Source organism: Chroicocephalus ridibundus, chromosome 3 (genome assembly GCF_963924245.1).
Source record: "Chroicocephalus ridibundus chromosome 3, bChrRid1.1, whole genome shotgun sequence".
Lineage (NCBI taxonomy): Eukaryota > Metazoa > Chordata > Aves > Charadriiformes > Laridae > Chroicocephalus > Chroicocephalus ridibundus.
In genome coordinates this window covers 122031637-122047153 of record NC_086286.1, presented here as the reverse complement: position 1 = coordinate 122047153, position 15517 = coordinate 122031637, and positions in this window count along the sequence as shown.

The following is a 15517-nucleotide window of genomic DNA, read 5'->3' as shown; positions in this document are numbered from 1 at the left end:
AAAATCCATGAAGGACCTAAAAAACCAGTTTGAAGTATGTCTCAGAAACAAGCAGGGCGTCAGCACCTTTTCTCAGCACAGTGCGGGGATATGCTGGTATTTATATCCTCCCCAGTGTCACCCAATGAATCCTCTTTAAAGGGGAATAACCGACGTGTCAAGGATATTAGCTGGGGGGAACTGAAAGATGGTTCACAGAGTCTGGAGCCCAGAGAAATAACAAACCACTGAGAGATTCTAAAGCACTCAGAAATATTCAAAACAAGATTCAGCTTGGAAAAAATGCAACTGTATCTGGGGAAAATAATCGAGTTCCCTACAAAGCAAGGCAAACTTGATTTTTGGAAAAAAATATTCCATAGCAGAAAGTCAAAGCAATACGAATTTACTAATTTACTTGCAGAGAAATCCTAAAGCAGGGAGGGAGCAGTCCCCCTGTGTAACCCTGATGTGGCTGCGCTGGGGGACGGTGTTCAGCTTGGAGGGTTATTGAGACACAGTAAGCCTGTCCACAGTTTAAATAAGAATTATCAGCACGCTCAAGGGGTTGGCATGGGTGCACTGATTAGGTACGGAAGAAGACAAAGTCGGGTGCCCAAGAGCCAGATTGCCATACGCTGATTCACAAGCAAGTAAAGCTGCAAACAGTCCTATCGACATAGTGATTTTGAGTGGTTCTGGTTAAATAGCTGGGTGGATATAATAAAAATTAATGGTACAAAAAGACATTAAATAGTGAAAAAAATTCAGAATAGCCACATAGGCTGTGTATATAAGAGTAAATAAAACAGAACATGCAGTTCAGGTTCATACACTTATTTTCTCCCTCAAAATGGGAAAGAAAAACTCTAATATGATAGTGAATTCAGTTTTAGAAATGTGGATTTTAAGAGAAAAATCGTTTCTCAGCAATTCTTGGTTAAGTTCTGAACTTCCTCGAACTGCAGGGCCAGCACTACACAGGAGCCAGGCGGGGAGGGCAGGGGTGGAAAGGGGGAGGCAGAGGGGTCTGTGCATAGTACCGGGGGATGAGGGCACCAGAGAAAGGATGTAAGAGCCTTCAGGGGAAAAAAAAAAGAAACAAAAAGAAATCTACGGTTATTGCGGATGAATTTGCTGTTTTGTTTTTGTGCTACGTGCTGGCTTTGATAAGAGTTGAGAAAAGCCTGCCAGCTGCAGAAATGGGGGGGTATGAAACACTGAGGTGCCTCGTGCCTTGGAGGACCAGAAACCTTCACCTGCAGACTTTGTGGATTTTAAACAGAAACAGCAGAGAGTGATGAAAAGCGTGGACAAGCTGCTAGAAAAGACAAAGGAGGCTGTAGTGGTCATAACAAAAGGAGAAGATACTAAACAACCTTTGAAACTCTTTTATGGGAGGAAGCAAGTATCAGATCCTTTATGTATTGATATATTTTCAATTTTTCTGCTATTATTATAAAATTTTTAACCCCAATTAGGTGCTATTTCCTTAAGGAGCTACAGGGCAGATGGTGAAGTGGCTAAAACGCTACTCACGTAAGTAAAGATTACCAAGTCAAGGTTTTCAAAGGGTTAATTTGTGTTGAATAACATCGGTCAATACTTTCACATATGGAAAAAAGGTTTTGAAAAATAGTGGGCATAAAAGCACTGTTTTATTCTACATTTATGGGATTGTTTTGGGTTTTTTTCCCTACACCAAACAAGTTCTTTCAGTTTTGAAAAAGCAAAAACTGTCAATTCAGAGATCAAGCTTTGGGGAATAGGTTTAGAATACATTTTTTCCGATTAGTTCTCCAAATATTCTTAAATTTCAGTTTTTCTCCAAGAATTGGAAGCTTTCTTGGAAAATTCTTAGAAAGAAATAATCCGGTTTTGTGCCTGTTTAGGCTTTTTATTTTTTTTGGTTGCAAAACTACACTTGCCATTTTCTAGGCAACTATAGCTAATTCCCACTGTTACCTGATAAAAGCCTCCGGTGTTAGCAAGGAGCTGCGAGATCTGTGACAAGTAAGAGCGTCAGTAAGATGGAAGGTTTAGATTAGATGTTAAGAAGAATTCCTTTACTGCAAGAGTGGTCAGGCACTGGAACAGCCTGCCCAGGGAGGGGGTTGAGTCACCATCCCTGGAGGTGTTTAAGAAACATCTAGATGTGGCACTTCAGGGCATGCTCTAGTGGCAGAGATTGTAGGTTTTTTGGTTGGACTCAATGATCTCAAAGGTCCTTTCCAACCATGAAGATTCTGTGATTCTATGATTCTATGATCATAAAATGCATAATGTTAGGGTATTATACTTCTTGAGAGGACTGAAAAATTAAAATACTGAAAGAAGACAGCTTGCAAAGATAACTGGGAGCAGCGGGCAGTTAAGTAATATGTTCTGTGTGGGCAGGGAGGTTAAGTTGTGGTTTTGTTTTCTTTTGTGAGAGAGAAAATATCAATTCAGTTGGAGAAAATGGAAATGACTGAGAAAGCTAGCTCAGATGAGTGAAAAAAATCAAACAAACACGCTCCCACATGTGTTTCTCCTTATAGCTTCTGCAGAAATTAAACCCCGTCTTTCCAGCTCTTGTTACTGTGCTTCCTACTGTCATAAAAGGCTAACAATGAATATTCATTTCTTCCATCACCATATGTCTTTATTTTCATGTCCCTGCCTATTTGGAAAAGTACTTTGAAAACAAAGGTGTTTGCTACAACCCATCCCTAGGTGGAGATCTGTGGAACTGTAAATTATACCTGTTACCTGTGTCCTCCTGAAGGGCTTTATGCAGAGACCACGTCCATCCTGGGGGTTTTCAAGCTGACCGGTGAAGCTACTGCAATGTATTTTTAATGCTGCATATCCAAGGGAAGCTGGAAAAGACAATTCTAAGCACAGGAATCCCAGTAAAATGATAGTGTTAATCCTCTGTCTGACAACATCTTGGATACCTGCCTTGCATTATTGCACCTCCCCGTTGAGAGTGGAGGGTAGTGTTGTTATTTATCCCAAATTAGAGGGTGGTGCCGTATGGCAGTGTTATTTTCTATTTGCAAAGGTGGGTTCAAAAGGGAAAGGCAACTCTATAGGTCTTGTAGAAGACACCACCTTCATGAAACATCCTCCTAAGAGGCTTCCTGCTTCTCCTTTATTGCAGGCTACCTCTGCTAATTACGTCAGCCTTAGCCTGCCTTTTTGGAGGTGGCCTGAGATGGCCTTTGCTGTGAGTCCTGTGAGGACAGGGCTGAATGCAGTAAGAGAAGCTGCTACAGAAACTGATTGGAAGGAGCAAAGCGCAGTCAACTCCAGGACTTTATTTCTTTAGACTGACAGAAAATCAAGAGATATGCAATAGATCTCACCTAGTGGTGGTGTTGGCTGTTTAAGGACATGAAGGGCATGGTGGTTTCAACCAGAGGTAAAAAGGAGCATGGAAACTAATTAATTTATAACCTAGGAAAAGACTCTCAAGATAAAGTACTTTATTATTTCTAAAAGCTGCATTGCCTGAAGATATTTATAACAGGGAACCAGAGAACACGTTTCCTGAAGAGCAAACCTATGTGGTCACGAGTCCATGCGAAATGTCTCGGTCCAGCTTCTTTCTTTCTGCCTTTTGAAGAGTACTGCAGAATTAAAAAAAAAAAGAAAAAAACCCACACAAAAAACCCAACAACCAAAAACCAAACCACAATCAGTAGGACAGTGGCTGCAAGAGTGTGAAGCATTTGAGTGCTTGAAGACAACAAGAAGAGATTTTTCCAGTATATCAACAGAAAAAGGAAAACTAGGGAAAATATAGGTCCACTGATGAATGTGACGGGTGCCCTAGTGGTGGAAGACACAGAGAAGGCAGAGTTACTGAATGCCTTCTTTTCTTCGGTCTTCACTGATAAAGCCGTCCCTCACGCATCCCATACCCTGGAGGCAAGGGGGAAGGTCTGGAGAGAGGAAGATTTTCCCTTAGTTGAGGAGGACCGGGTCAGAGACCACTTGGCCAAGCTGGACATTCATAAATCCATGGGCCCTGACGGGATGCACCCGCGAGTGCTGAGAGAGCTGGCAGATGTTATCGCTAGACCACTCTCCATTGTCTTTGCAAGGTCATGGGGAATAGGAGAGGTGCCTGAGGACTGGACGAAGGCTGACATCACTCCAATCTTCAAAAAAGGCAAGAAGGAGGACCCAGGGAACTACAGGCCGGTTAGTCTCACCTCTGTCCCTGGGAAGGTAATGGAGCGACTCATTCTGGATGTCGTCTCCAAACACTTAGAGGAACAGGAAGTTATTGGAAGTGGTCAGCATGGATTTACCAAGGGCAAATCATGCCTGACCAATCTGATAGCTTTCTATGATGTTATAACGGGTTGGCTGGATGAGGGGAGAGCCATAGATGTCATCTACCTTGACCTTAGCAAGGCTTTTGACACTGTCTCCCATAACATCCTCATTAGGAAGCTGAGGAAGTATGGGCTAGACGAGGTGACAGTGAGGTAGATCAAGAGCTGGCTGAGTGACAGAACTCAGAGGGTTGTGATCAGCGGCACAGAGTCCAGTTGGAGGCCTGTAACGAGTGGTGTCCCTCAGGGGTCAATACTTGGACCAATTTTGTTCAGTATATTCATTAATGACCTAGATGAGGGGACAGAGTGTATCCTCAGCAAGTTTGCTGATGATACCAAGCTGGGAGGGCTGGCTGACACTCCAGAGGGCCGTGCTGCCATCCAGCGTGACCTGGACAGGCTGGAGAGCTGGGCAGAGAAGAACCAAATGAGGTTCAACAAAAGCAAGTGTAGGGTCCTGCACCTGGGGAGGAAGAATGCCAAGCACCAGTATAGGTTAGGGGCGGACATGCTGGGAAGCAGCTCTGAGGAGAAGGACCTGGGGGTCCTGGTAGACAGTAAATTATCCATGAGCCAGCAGTGTGCCCTTGTCGCCAAGAAGGCCAATGGCATCCTGGGCTGCATAGGGAAGAGTGTGGCCAGTAGGTCGAGGGAGGTCATTCTCCCCCTCTACTCTGCACTGGTGAGGCCACAACTGGAGTACTGTGTCCAGTTTTGGGCTCCCCAGTTCAAGAGGGACAGGGAACTACTGGAGTGAGTCTAGTGTAGGGCAACCAAGATGATTATGGGACTGGAGCACCTCCCTTATGAGGAAAGGCTGAAAGAGCTGGGACTCTTTAGCCTGGAGAAGAGAAGGTTGAGGGGGGACCTGATTAATGTTTACAAGTATCTAAAGGGTGGGTTTAAGGAGGACGGAGCCAGGCTCTTTTCAATGGTTCCCAGCGACAGGACGAGGGGCAATGGGCACAAGCTAGAACATAGGAAGTTCCGTTCAAATACACGGAAAAACTTCTTTACAGTGAGGGTGACAGAGCACTGGAACAGGCTGCCCAGGGAGGTTGTGGAGTCCCCTTCTCTGGAGATTTTCAAGACCCGCCTGGATGCAGCCCTGAGGGATGTGCTTTAGGCAATCCTGCTCTAGCAGGGGAGTTGGACTAGATGATCTCTAGAGGTCCCTTCCAACTCTGAAGATTCCGTGATTCCGTGATTCCGTGAGTGCTGCCTGAAGGGGTCTGGTCCTGCTCCTGCTCCTGCTCCTGCTCCTGCCACAGAGTTCCTATGGGATGCTATTCAAACGGCTTAGATCCAGCAGGGCTGTAAGTCTCCTATTAACTTGGGATCACCAGGTCTATTTTGGCAAACCACTGAACGTTCCCAGCCACAGTTGTGATGGGTGTCGAGCTGTGGATATGATATCCTAGTAAACGGAGCAGTGCCAGGGCCCATTTTCCAGCCCTGGGGCCAGCTGGCCCAGCCTGGCTGTGTCTATAGCACTGAAGTATCTCAGTCTCCGGAATAGGGTAGCTGCGCCCAAACCGACAGCTCAGAACGGTCCCCGGCTGGTGCTGGATCCTGACCCACACTCAGGAATGCTTTGGGAAAGTGCTGGTTGTTTTGGGCCAAAATCATTCTAAAAATTTAAGAATATAGATGATTGCATTCCAGTGCTTGGGAATGTTCCCTGGCACCGTTCAATCTACTGACAGAGGTAATTATAGGATGCAATTTGCCTAATCAGATGTAGATGCCTACATCTGAAACTGCTGTCTGGGTCTACCCCAGACAATGTATAGTCAATGAAGAGAAACACTTGGGCATAATTTCTCTCATCATATGAGATCTACTGATCATTAAATGGATGTCTAATAATGGTCACATGGATGTCACCATAAAACCTGTATTAGATAACACTAAGAGTAGCCCGGAAAGACTAGGTCACTACATTATGAACAATGTACACCGATACAGACAACCCAAAGTAACTATACTCCAAATATAGGCATTGTAGACAGTGCTAGAAGCAAAACTGGAAAGAATTCAGTGGGAGAAAAAAGATTCAGCCTTAAACTCGTAAACAATCCCTGAACCACCTTTTCCTGTATTTTATTAAACTTCTCTCTTCCTCGGGTTTTGTCTTCTGGCTGCTTTCTCAAGATGTGACTAAGTCTGTGTATATCTGAATATATGGGGGCCTGATTCTGTTTGCAGGTCCCCTGGCAGCAGTGTAAGAGCAATCGTAACAATTTACATTTATACACTTCCTTCCACCTGATAGCCTCAGAGTGCTTTACAAATACTGATTGATTATGTTTCGCGTTACTCCTGTGGGACGGCTATAAAATAGAAAAATAGAAGAGTGGATTATGAATGACTGGAACTGAGAGATAGGCAAAGACAAAAGAAAAGCTTACCATTAGAAAAAGGAAGGACCATTACTTCTCCATAAAACCAGGAACTCAGTGATTTTTTGTCCGCATTTACACCAGCTGGAAACTGAATTTTCATGCCCCAAGTTCCTGGCAAAGTATGGATTTAATGTAGGACGTATCTTGGCCTTAATGAAAACTCTGGATGCTCTTAACTTGTGACACCGTATAAGCACTCTATGGAGCAAAGGTGATTCTCACGTGTGGTATCAGGTTTTTGTTGCACTAGACTAATTTAATCGACTTGATAGCAAGACAGGATGCTTAGCCAATACCAGTGAGTGAACAAGACAGATTCCCCTATCAGTAGAGACAATATAGATTTATATAGGTCAAGTGGCTTCACAGGGAGTATGATCCAGTTCATCTGACTCAGTGTCAAGTTCCTCCCAAAAGAAGAGCTGAAATTTCCTACGTGGTCGGTGGGGATAGGCAGGGTGCTCTGGAGGCCTCCAAGGAGAGATCCTGCCTGCCTAAATTTAATCACCTAAATTAGATAAAATAGATTTTCCTTTTGAGGCCTTAAAGGCATCTGTCACCCCTACTTGCCTGGGAACTTCGGTACTTACTGTAAGACTGCTCCAACAGGAACCAAAAATACAGGGGTTGCTTAGAGAGTCAACCCAGGCCACCTGGATCCCTCCTAAGGAACAGACGTATTAGAAAAATCACATGCAAACATTGGGGTGGCAATGAAAGGAAAAAGCGTGTCCTTCACCGAAGACTCACCTCCCTGCCCTATTTATAAGCTTGGTCTCTGCGGAGGCTGCGCTCCCTTTCCTGACACACCGCTGCTCATGTTGAGTGATTCACGTGCTCAGCCCTGAGAATCCTCCCCACTCCTCCTCGCCGTTGGCTACATAACCTTGTCTGGGATCAACTCGCTGAGTGATGTGTATTGCTGTGCACTGTTGCTCCATTCTCTGCATTATTTAGCATGCTGACAGCAAATATTACCAACGGTGATTGCAAACTGCCTTCCAGAAATATGGGATAGGAACAGACCTAGCAAGAGTCTATACAGAACCCTACTAAGAGCATCATCCCTCCATCATCATTTCCCATTGACAAACCCCTTTGTAGGTTTGTGAATTAGCCTGTTCTTAATTTCCTTAACACATGCTTTGTTGATATTATATGGAACTAATTTTTTAATCAAAATGTTATGCAGCAAAAAGTCAAACACTGTACAGAAGTCTAAATAGATTACATTTTTGTTGTTACCTTAATTAGCCAGCCTTGGAAAATCATCAAATATTTAAATTGCATTTGTTTTATCAGACAAGTTTTCTGTAGAATTTTGGTGACTAGTATTAATTAATTATATTCCCTATTACTTATTTATTCTTCATTAATTCTGTATTAATTTTACCTTTTTTTCCTGTATCAGGAAAAAGGTTGTATCACCGTAAGGCCTGTGTCACTGAAAGGCCTGTATCACTGGCTTTCCTAGGAGATCTCATTCATCATTTGTTATTATTGACAGACATCAGCAGGTTTCACACACTTTGGAACATCTTCTGGATCCTTTTCTTTTGGAAAATGCTTTTCTAGAAACTCTTGGGGCATGAAAGTTGCCTCAGCCTGCAATTTTTCCTGTGTTTTGATTCATAGCCTCTCAAGTTTTTTGCGATTGTGTTGATCAGCTGTGTCAAAAGCATTGGTGTTGTTTCAGACGACTTTTATGGGAGATGAGGAATACAGACGAAAGGAGAGAGGCAGCAACTGCAGAAAAAACACTCCAGTCCCGCATGAGCCCGGTAGTTTTGAAATATGAGAATGAAAACAGAGAGCTAGAATAGGGAAAAGACCGATAGGCAATTATGACCTGATGTGAACTGCATATGGAAAATTGAATGGTCACTTCAGTTCGGGCACACATTGTTATATTTCATCATCAGGTTGCCCAGAGAGGTGGTGGAGGCCCCATCCCTGGAGACATTCAAGGCCAGGCTTGATAAGGCTCTGAGCCACCTGATCTAGTTGAAGATGTCCCTGCTTACTGCAGGGGGGTTGGACTAGATGGCCTTTAGAGGTCCCTTCCAACCCAACACGTTCTATGATCCTATGATATAAATGCTCCCTCCCCTCCTTCTTCTCCCTTCTGCAAGTACATTTAGTGGTTGTCTACAACTGTCTACTTCAACCAGCATCTTCTGCCTTGGATGAATCTTAACCCTCACCTCAAGCTTTTAGGATCTGTTGTATATGAGGACAAAATCCTTCCTCTCAGCCCACATCCTCCATTGCAAGAGTCTGGTACTATTCCTGTCCAGGAGAAGGGAAATCTCTGATGGTTTAGGTCATCCCATGAGGGAATGGACACTGTTATGTGTCATACTCATTAGCATTTTCTTAGACTGGATCCTTCTAGCAAGATGGGTAGTTTAAGAAACTGCTTTTCTCCCTTACTTGTTAGAAGCCTTAAGAAGGTTAAAATATTTGATAGCATTTTTGCTTTCATTTTCAGCAAGAGGGTCAACTGTAATCAAATCAGGTGGCTAAGAAAGTGGATGCCGGAAACAAAGGAATAAAAATCAAAGTAGACCAAAAATAGAAGAGGTTGTAGAGAATGCTTAGATGAATTTAAATTGGATTCTCAGTTAATTTATGGGAAAGTATCTTGGTGTTATTTTCATGTGTCTGTGAACTCCTGGAAGTCAGATGAGGTCCTATAAGATAGGAAACAGCAAATAAAGTCAACATTTTTAAAAAGGAAGAGGAGGAATAGAAGGCCAAAGGACACTGACCAGCCAGCCAACCAGGCATAATGAAACAATAACTGTCAGTTCACTGGGAGAAATGAGCAGTAATGTGGGGTTTTTTTTAAGAAAAAGATGTCAATTCCTTCTACAGCAGGCTTCAGGATAGGTAACAAGCAGTAGATAAATAATTGACTTTGGGATGTCTACTGACGTTGTTTCATATTATTTTCTCACAAACAAACTGAAGAGAGATGGTCCTGATAAAACTAAAGTAAGGTGGGTGAATAACTGGTTAGAAAACGACTGCCTGAAAGTAATGATGATTGGTTCATTTTCCAAATGGATGTACTGTGACAGATTTCTCAAGACTCTTTCTTTGATCAGTATTACTGAATATTTTGATGATCAAACAGGGCGTACGAGTATTATGCCTACAAATGGGATCAAATGGGGTGAGAGCTGAAAGGACTGGAGAATGGAAAAGAAATCAGAACAGGGTGGAAGAAATGCTTGCGGTTCAACTAAATGCACATTTGTACTATCAGGAAATAATCAGCTCATGAGAGGATACGGAATGTCTGGATTAATAGGTATTTTTTAATTAAAGGGGTTTTCTACTGCATCACAATCTGGACATATTTCAACAAAATCAGGCAGTTGCCAAAATAGCCACACATCACATGGGATGTGTCTGTAAGACATGTCACATAATCTTTCTGCTTACACTTTTAAGTCCTGATATGGTTTAGTCCTGGTGTTGTTGCAAGTTATAAAGAGATGAACCAGAAATATACTTGATTTGGGCAGTGTAAAGTGCGGTCTGAACCTGAAGTTTTAATCCTGAGGACACAATTCAAGGACCAGAAGCTGTTTGAAGGATCCTATCTCAGTGCTGTTTCAGGATAGCCAGTCTACGCTGAGCGTTAATTTCTACCTATTGTCCAGAAAAGGTCACCTGTGTTTCATTTGTTGAAGGACCATTTATTTCCATTGTTTACACATGAGAAGCCATAAGGAGACAAGTTGGGTGTTCATCTTTGTGCAATGTGACTGCCACTCTTCTCCCACCACAAAGGGGACATAAATCATCACTGCCTCTGTACTTCCCTCGAGTTGCAGAAACCTCTGTCATTGCAATAGTGCCCTCTTCCTCTCTTCCTTGCAAATTCATGTCTGTATGATAAGAAGTTTCAGGCATCAGTGCCCACTTTTGTCACTCCACTTACCCAAGAAACAGCCACAGTGTACATCAGACTGACTTCACCACAAGCAGCTTCCACTACAATGCACGACATATCGTACCTCAACAAACGACGAATTGATGTGTCAGTCAATATTTTTCCTCTGATGTTCTTTGCTGAATTTAATTACCGGGCTTGACTTCAAGATTCTGTCATCATCAGCATGAAAATGATCGCCTGAGTAACTTACTGCAGCAGAAAACTCATCATTTCATATCAATGGCTTTTAATTAAATTGCAATAAAAGATAAACAAAACTTTTCAGAAGCAAATTTATCTCTGTTTAAACATTTCTGTTTCTATCTCCTGTGAAGTCAAGTTGCCCAGCTGAAAAGTCAGTCATTATGGAACCCATTATGTGCCTCTTTTACCTTTGCTGAGCTGATTCCAGTGACATACTGTCCCATGAAATAGAATTTCAGTAAACTAATCGCACAGGGCTCTGCTATACCACTCTTTCTGTGAAGAATTTTTTCCTAGGCTGGACATTAAGAAAAAATTCTTCACAGAAAGAGTGGTCAGACACTGGAATAGGCTGCCCAGGGAGGTGGTGGAGTCACCATCCCTGAATGTGTTTAAGACTTGTTTAGATGTGGTGTTAGGGGATATGGTGTAAGGGAGAACTTTGTAGAGTGGAGATGATGGTTGGACTCGATGATCCCAAGGGTCTTTTCCAACCTAAATGATTCTATGATTCTATACGCTGACCTGATTGCCCTCTCTTTGCTGTGGGTGGCTCCATCTTGCCAAAAGGAGAAAATTAGGTTATCTTTTAGGAATGCCATGCCAAGATCATGAAGTGCTTTGCATATTCAGATGAATTTATTGAACATGATGTGATACTCTGAGGATAGAATAGGATATCACACCCCTTCCCAAGTATTTATGGTATTTCTCGCTAATCCTGAACCTTCTTCTGTCTGCAAACTTCTCAGTTTTTCATGCTTTAGATATTTACTTTCCTATTAAGACAGTACTGCTCCCTTTAAGAAAAATATTCCTTGTAATATGCATATGCAAAGGCAAAGAACAAATGGGATACGATGGTATTTTTCAAATATATGGAAAGCAGACATAAAAAAAAGGAAGAATGAATGTATTTTGCGTGTCCTTGGTAACGAGGATAACATGTAATAAACTTCAGCAAGCAGGTTGCACCAAAACCTTCTGACACAGAGAAGAGGTAAGCACAGGCACTGAGTGCCCGCAGAAGTGGTCCAGTCTCCAACACTGAAAGGTTTTATGAGTCTGCTATGAGTTTCCAAGCAGTCCCTGTCTTGAAGTTACTTCTAATGGAGGGCTATGGGTGAAACCTCATCAGCTGGAGGCAGTTCATATTTCTCCAACCTCACCCTCCTCAGGAGTTAAAGAAATTAAAACCTGGATGGCACTTTTTTGCCTAAAACAAGAAGAGGAAGAAAAAAACATTTATAATATATACTTTCTTATGTTCACCTTCAGTGGTCGGCAGAATCTGGGACACACTTTTGCAAATATTGGATATTCTTTATCTGTATGCATTTACATAAGAAAATATACAGAATAACCTCATTTATGTTCTTTACTTTTTCATTTCTGTTTTACTGAAAAAGTGTGAACGACAAATTTCTTATTTTCTAAAGATGTAATTAACTTCCCCTCCCCCCGCATAGTAAAGTGCCAAGTAGCTTTCACATGGATCCAGGAATTTAATTAAAGTGCAGAAACCGAGGTTTTTAAAAATAATTTCTCTTAGTTAAATAAAATTATCTTAAATGTCCTAGATGCATAAGCAGGGTTGGAGAGCTTTTAATGACATGTTTTGCATCTAGGATGAAGTTAAACTATAATCTGTACAAACAAATTGAACAGATTGCTTCAGAACTCCACAACATTTTACCATAGCATTACAGCAGCAGATCTCATCCTTCCAGACGGGAATAAAGAATTTTCCCACTTCTTTGATTCCCAGTTGATTTCTTTACTTTGAACATGCTAACACCTAAACACGCTGACTGTATCAGTGGTATAAACAGAAAATACTCTGCACTGAGACAGCTTAGTGGCATTGGCATTCATTTAGCTCTTTGACAAATTCCACTTCCTGCTACTTGCTCAGTGCTTTTCACAGGTTAAATGGTTTCACATGTTTATAACTTCGGTAAGAACCCTGTACCGCTTGAAGTTGTTTTAATTTAATTTATTTACATAAACGGCAGTAACCATATATCTCAGTTCTAGCTTATTCTAACTAGATTAACAGAGGTGTCAGAATTTTAAATTAAATATTAAGGGCGCTTATTATTGAAATAAAAACATAATTGAAAATCCCATCATACCATCTGATACAATTGTTTTTTAGCGTTTCATTATCTATTAATTTTTCCTGTGATTTCAGTTTACACAGTGTATTTTGTATTGCAATATTGAAATAATATGCAATAAGAAGCCATGAAATTCATTTGTGGGATGGGTTACAACTCACTTGACATTAGCTGTTTAGAAGTTATATGCCTTATCTTATCTAGTTAGGTAGGGCCCTTAATAATCATCATCAAAAAGACATCTTCACTAGGAGATTCATCTTAGACTTGTCTTAGACCTTCTCGCTACATAGGGATGAAATAGCCTTTGGACATGACTGTCTGTCTCCAGGAACTATGGATGACTCCTGATGGTTAGTTCAGGCCGGTTACCCACCTTCAGATGGTTGAAGTCAGGTAGGTACTCTTAGACACTAAGAAGGTCACTTGCTTTGTCAGCTACCGTCATTCATCCAGGTGGTCTACCAAAGGCATCACTCCTTGCAATGGGGCTGAAAAACCCATTCAGGAAGGTCATGGAAGCTTCCGTCTGGGCAGAAATTGTGTAATGTTTCGCTAAGCCTGTCCCACTTCTGCATTGGTGTTGGCATGGCTCTGTGGACAGATGCAATTACAATTCACAGCAAACACAAAGGACTGCATCTATCTACCATGAGACAATCCTGAAAAAGCCTCATCACGACAGGCTGGCACTTTTCCTTGGTGCCCGGATCAATCTTGCCCCTGGAAGTGTGTTTTTTCACACGCCAGCCATGGGGTGCTCAGGTATTCCTAGGCAGTAAATGAGCTAAAGCACAGGCTGGTCTCCAGGGAATATCAGAGCTCATCTCCGGATGAACACTCCTCTGTGGAGGGTGTTTTTCTTTCAGTCATAAAGAAAGGAGGAGAGTAAAATATGTTAATGCAATGCCATTCCCCCGAGAGAAGGTGGGGCAGCCTCAGGAAAACCAGCGAAGGAGGAGAAAGGGACTAGCAGGAAGTCTGAAGGTTAACACCATGCCCTTGGCATTCTCTGCATAGGAAAGCTGCCAAGAGTTTCCTTTGTCACGCTGCTTTTTCTCAAGGCCTTTTGACTTTACTTAGTTGGTGAATGGAAAGCCGCACACGAAATAAATAATGTTTGTGAGAACAAATGTCACCACAGCACTCTTCTCGCTCCATGGTCTTTACTTCTCAGTGTGTTTTCTTTTGGAAACATCCTTTTCACCCCATTTCAGATACTCCTGTTTGCCTCCCTTTAGATCCATTCTCCAGGCCCACACCAGCATGCCCTGTTCATGATATCTCACCCATGCAGCCGCTCTGAATTCTATTTGTTATATGCAACAGCAAACAAAAGCACATCCAGCTCCTTTTCCACTCCCCTTTTTTTGTTCAGCGACATACAAGATTTCTTTCACTTCCAGACTGTGCCAGCTTTTGGGGCAGAGATTATTTTTTACCAGTCCATTCCATAGACAACATATTTATTGTTGAATAATAATAATAATAATAATAATAATAATAATAATAATAATAATAATAATAATAATAATAATAAATACTAACAAAAACAACAGCAGCAACAAAAGATGAGTGAACGATTTAAAATGTTCATCTGAGGAAACATATGCCAAGATAAGAGATGACACTGGATTTAATCAACCCACATCTATTAGCAATGTGGGTAGAGTAAATGAAGATACCTATTATCCCCTTCTAGAAATTCATGGCCATTGTACCTACACAAATATATGACTAACTCTGCCCATAGCCCTCATCTAACCCCTCCAAAGACCCAATTAACACTCGTATCTGCCATGCTAATACAGATGCCAGTAGTGTAATGCAGGGACAAATGTTTTCTCCTTGTTTCCTCCACGTGTCTTCCCCTTTAATGAAGTGAAGATGATTTAACAGCACCAAGAACTTTGTGGTTGGCAGGTAAACACCTCCTGGAAGAGATGGAGGGACTTCTGTTCTTCTGAAGCTCATGTGATGGTGATCCATAGTAATGGAACTCCTCAATAAAGACACACGTTGGTGTGAGCTAAAGCCTTGCTGGAGCCGCCCGGCTGAACGGGCTTGCGATTGGCCTGTGGGATATCTCATTCCTTACTGTTCTTTATTCATTTAGTATAATGGAAATAAAGAACTCGAAACAGGAGGGTCTGACAGGATAATAGGCTTGTGATGCTCTGAAAATAAACATCTACCTCCGTCTTGACATTTATTATCTATAAACTGCTTGGCTTCTTTTTGGCAGTTTTATCGTGTCAGGAGACCATTATCCTGTCACAGCACTGTATTGCGCTGACATTATCTCTTAAGCAAATTTTGGTATTGAATTTACAGTTCTGTGGATGTTTCCAGCCTTACACTGCTGAAGGCTCAAAGCAAGGTAGGGCAGGTCTTTGAACGCACAGGTGATGGGACTGCAACAAGGTTCATGGGATGGACCAGCTCAGGTACCTGGTAAAGAAGAAGGAGTGCTTGTGGGAAAAGTCTTGGCAACTGGATAGACAGGAGGCCTATTTCCTTCCTTGCAGTGGA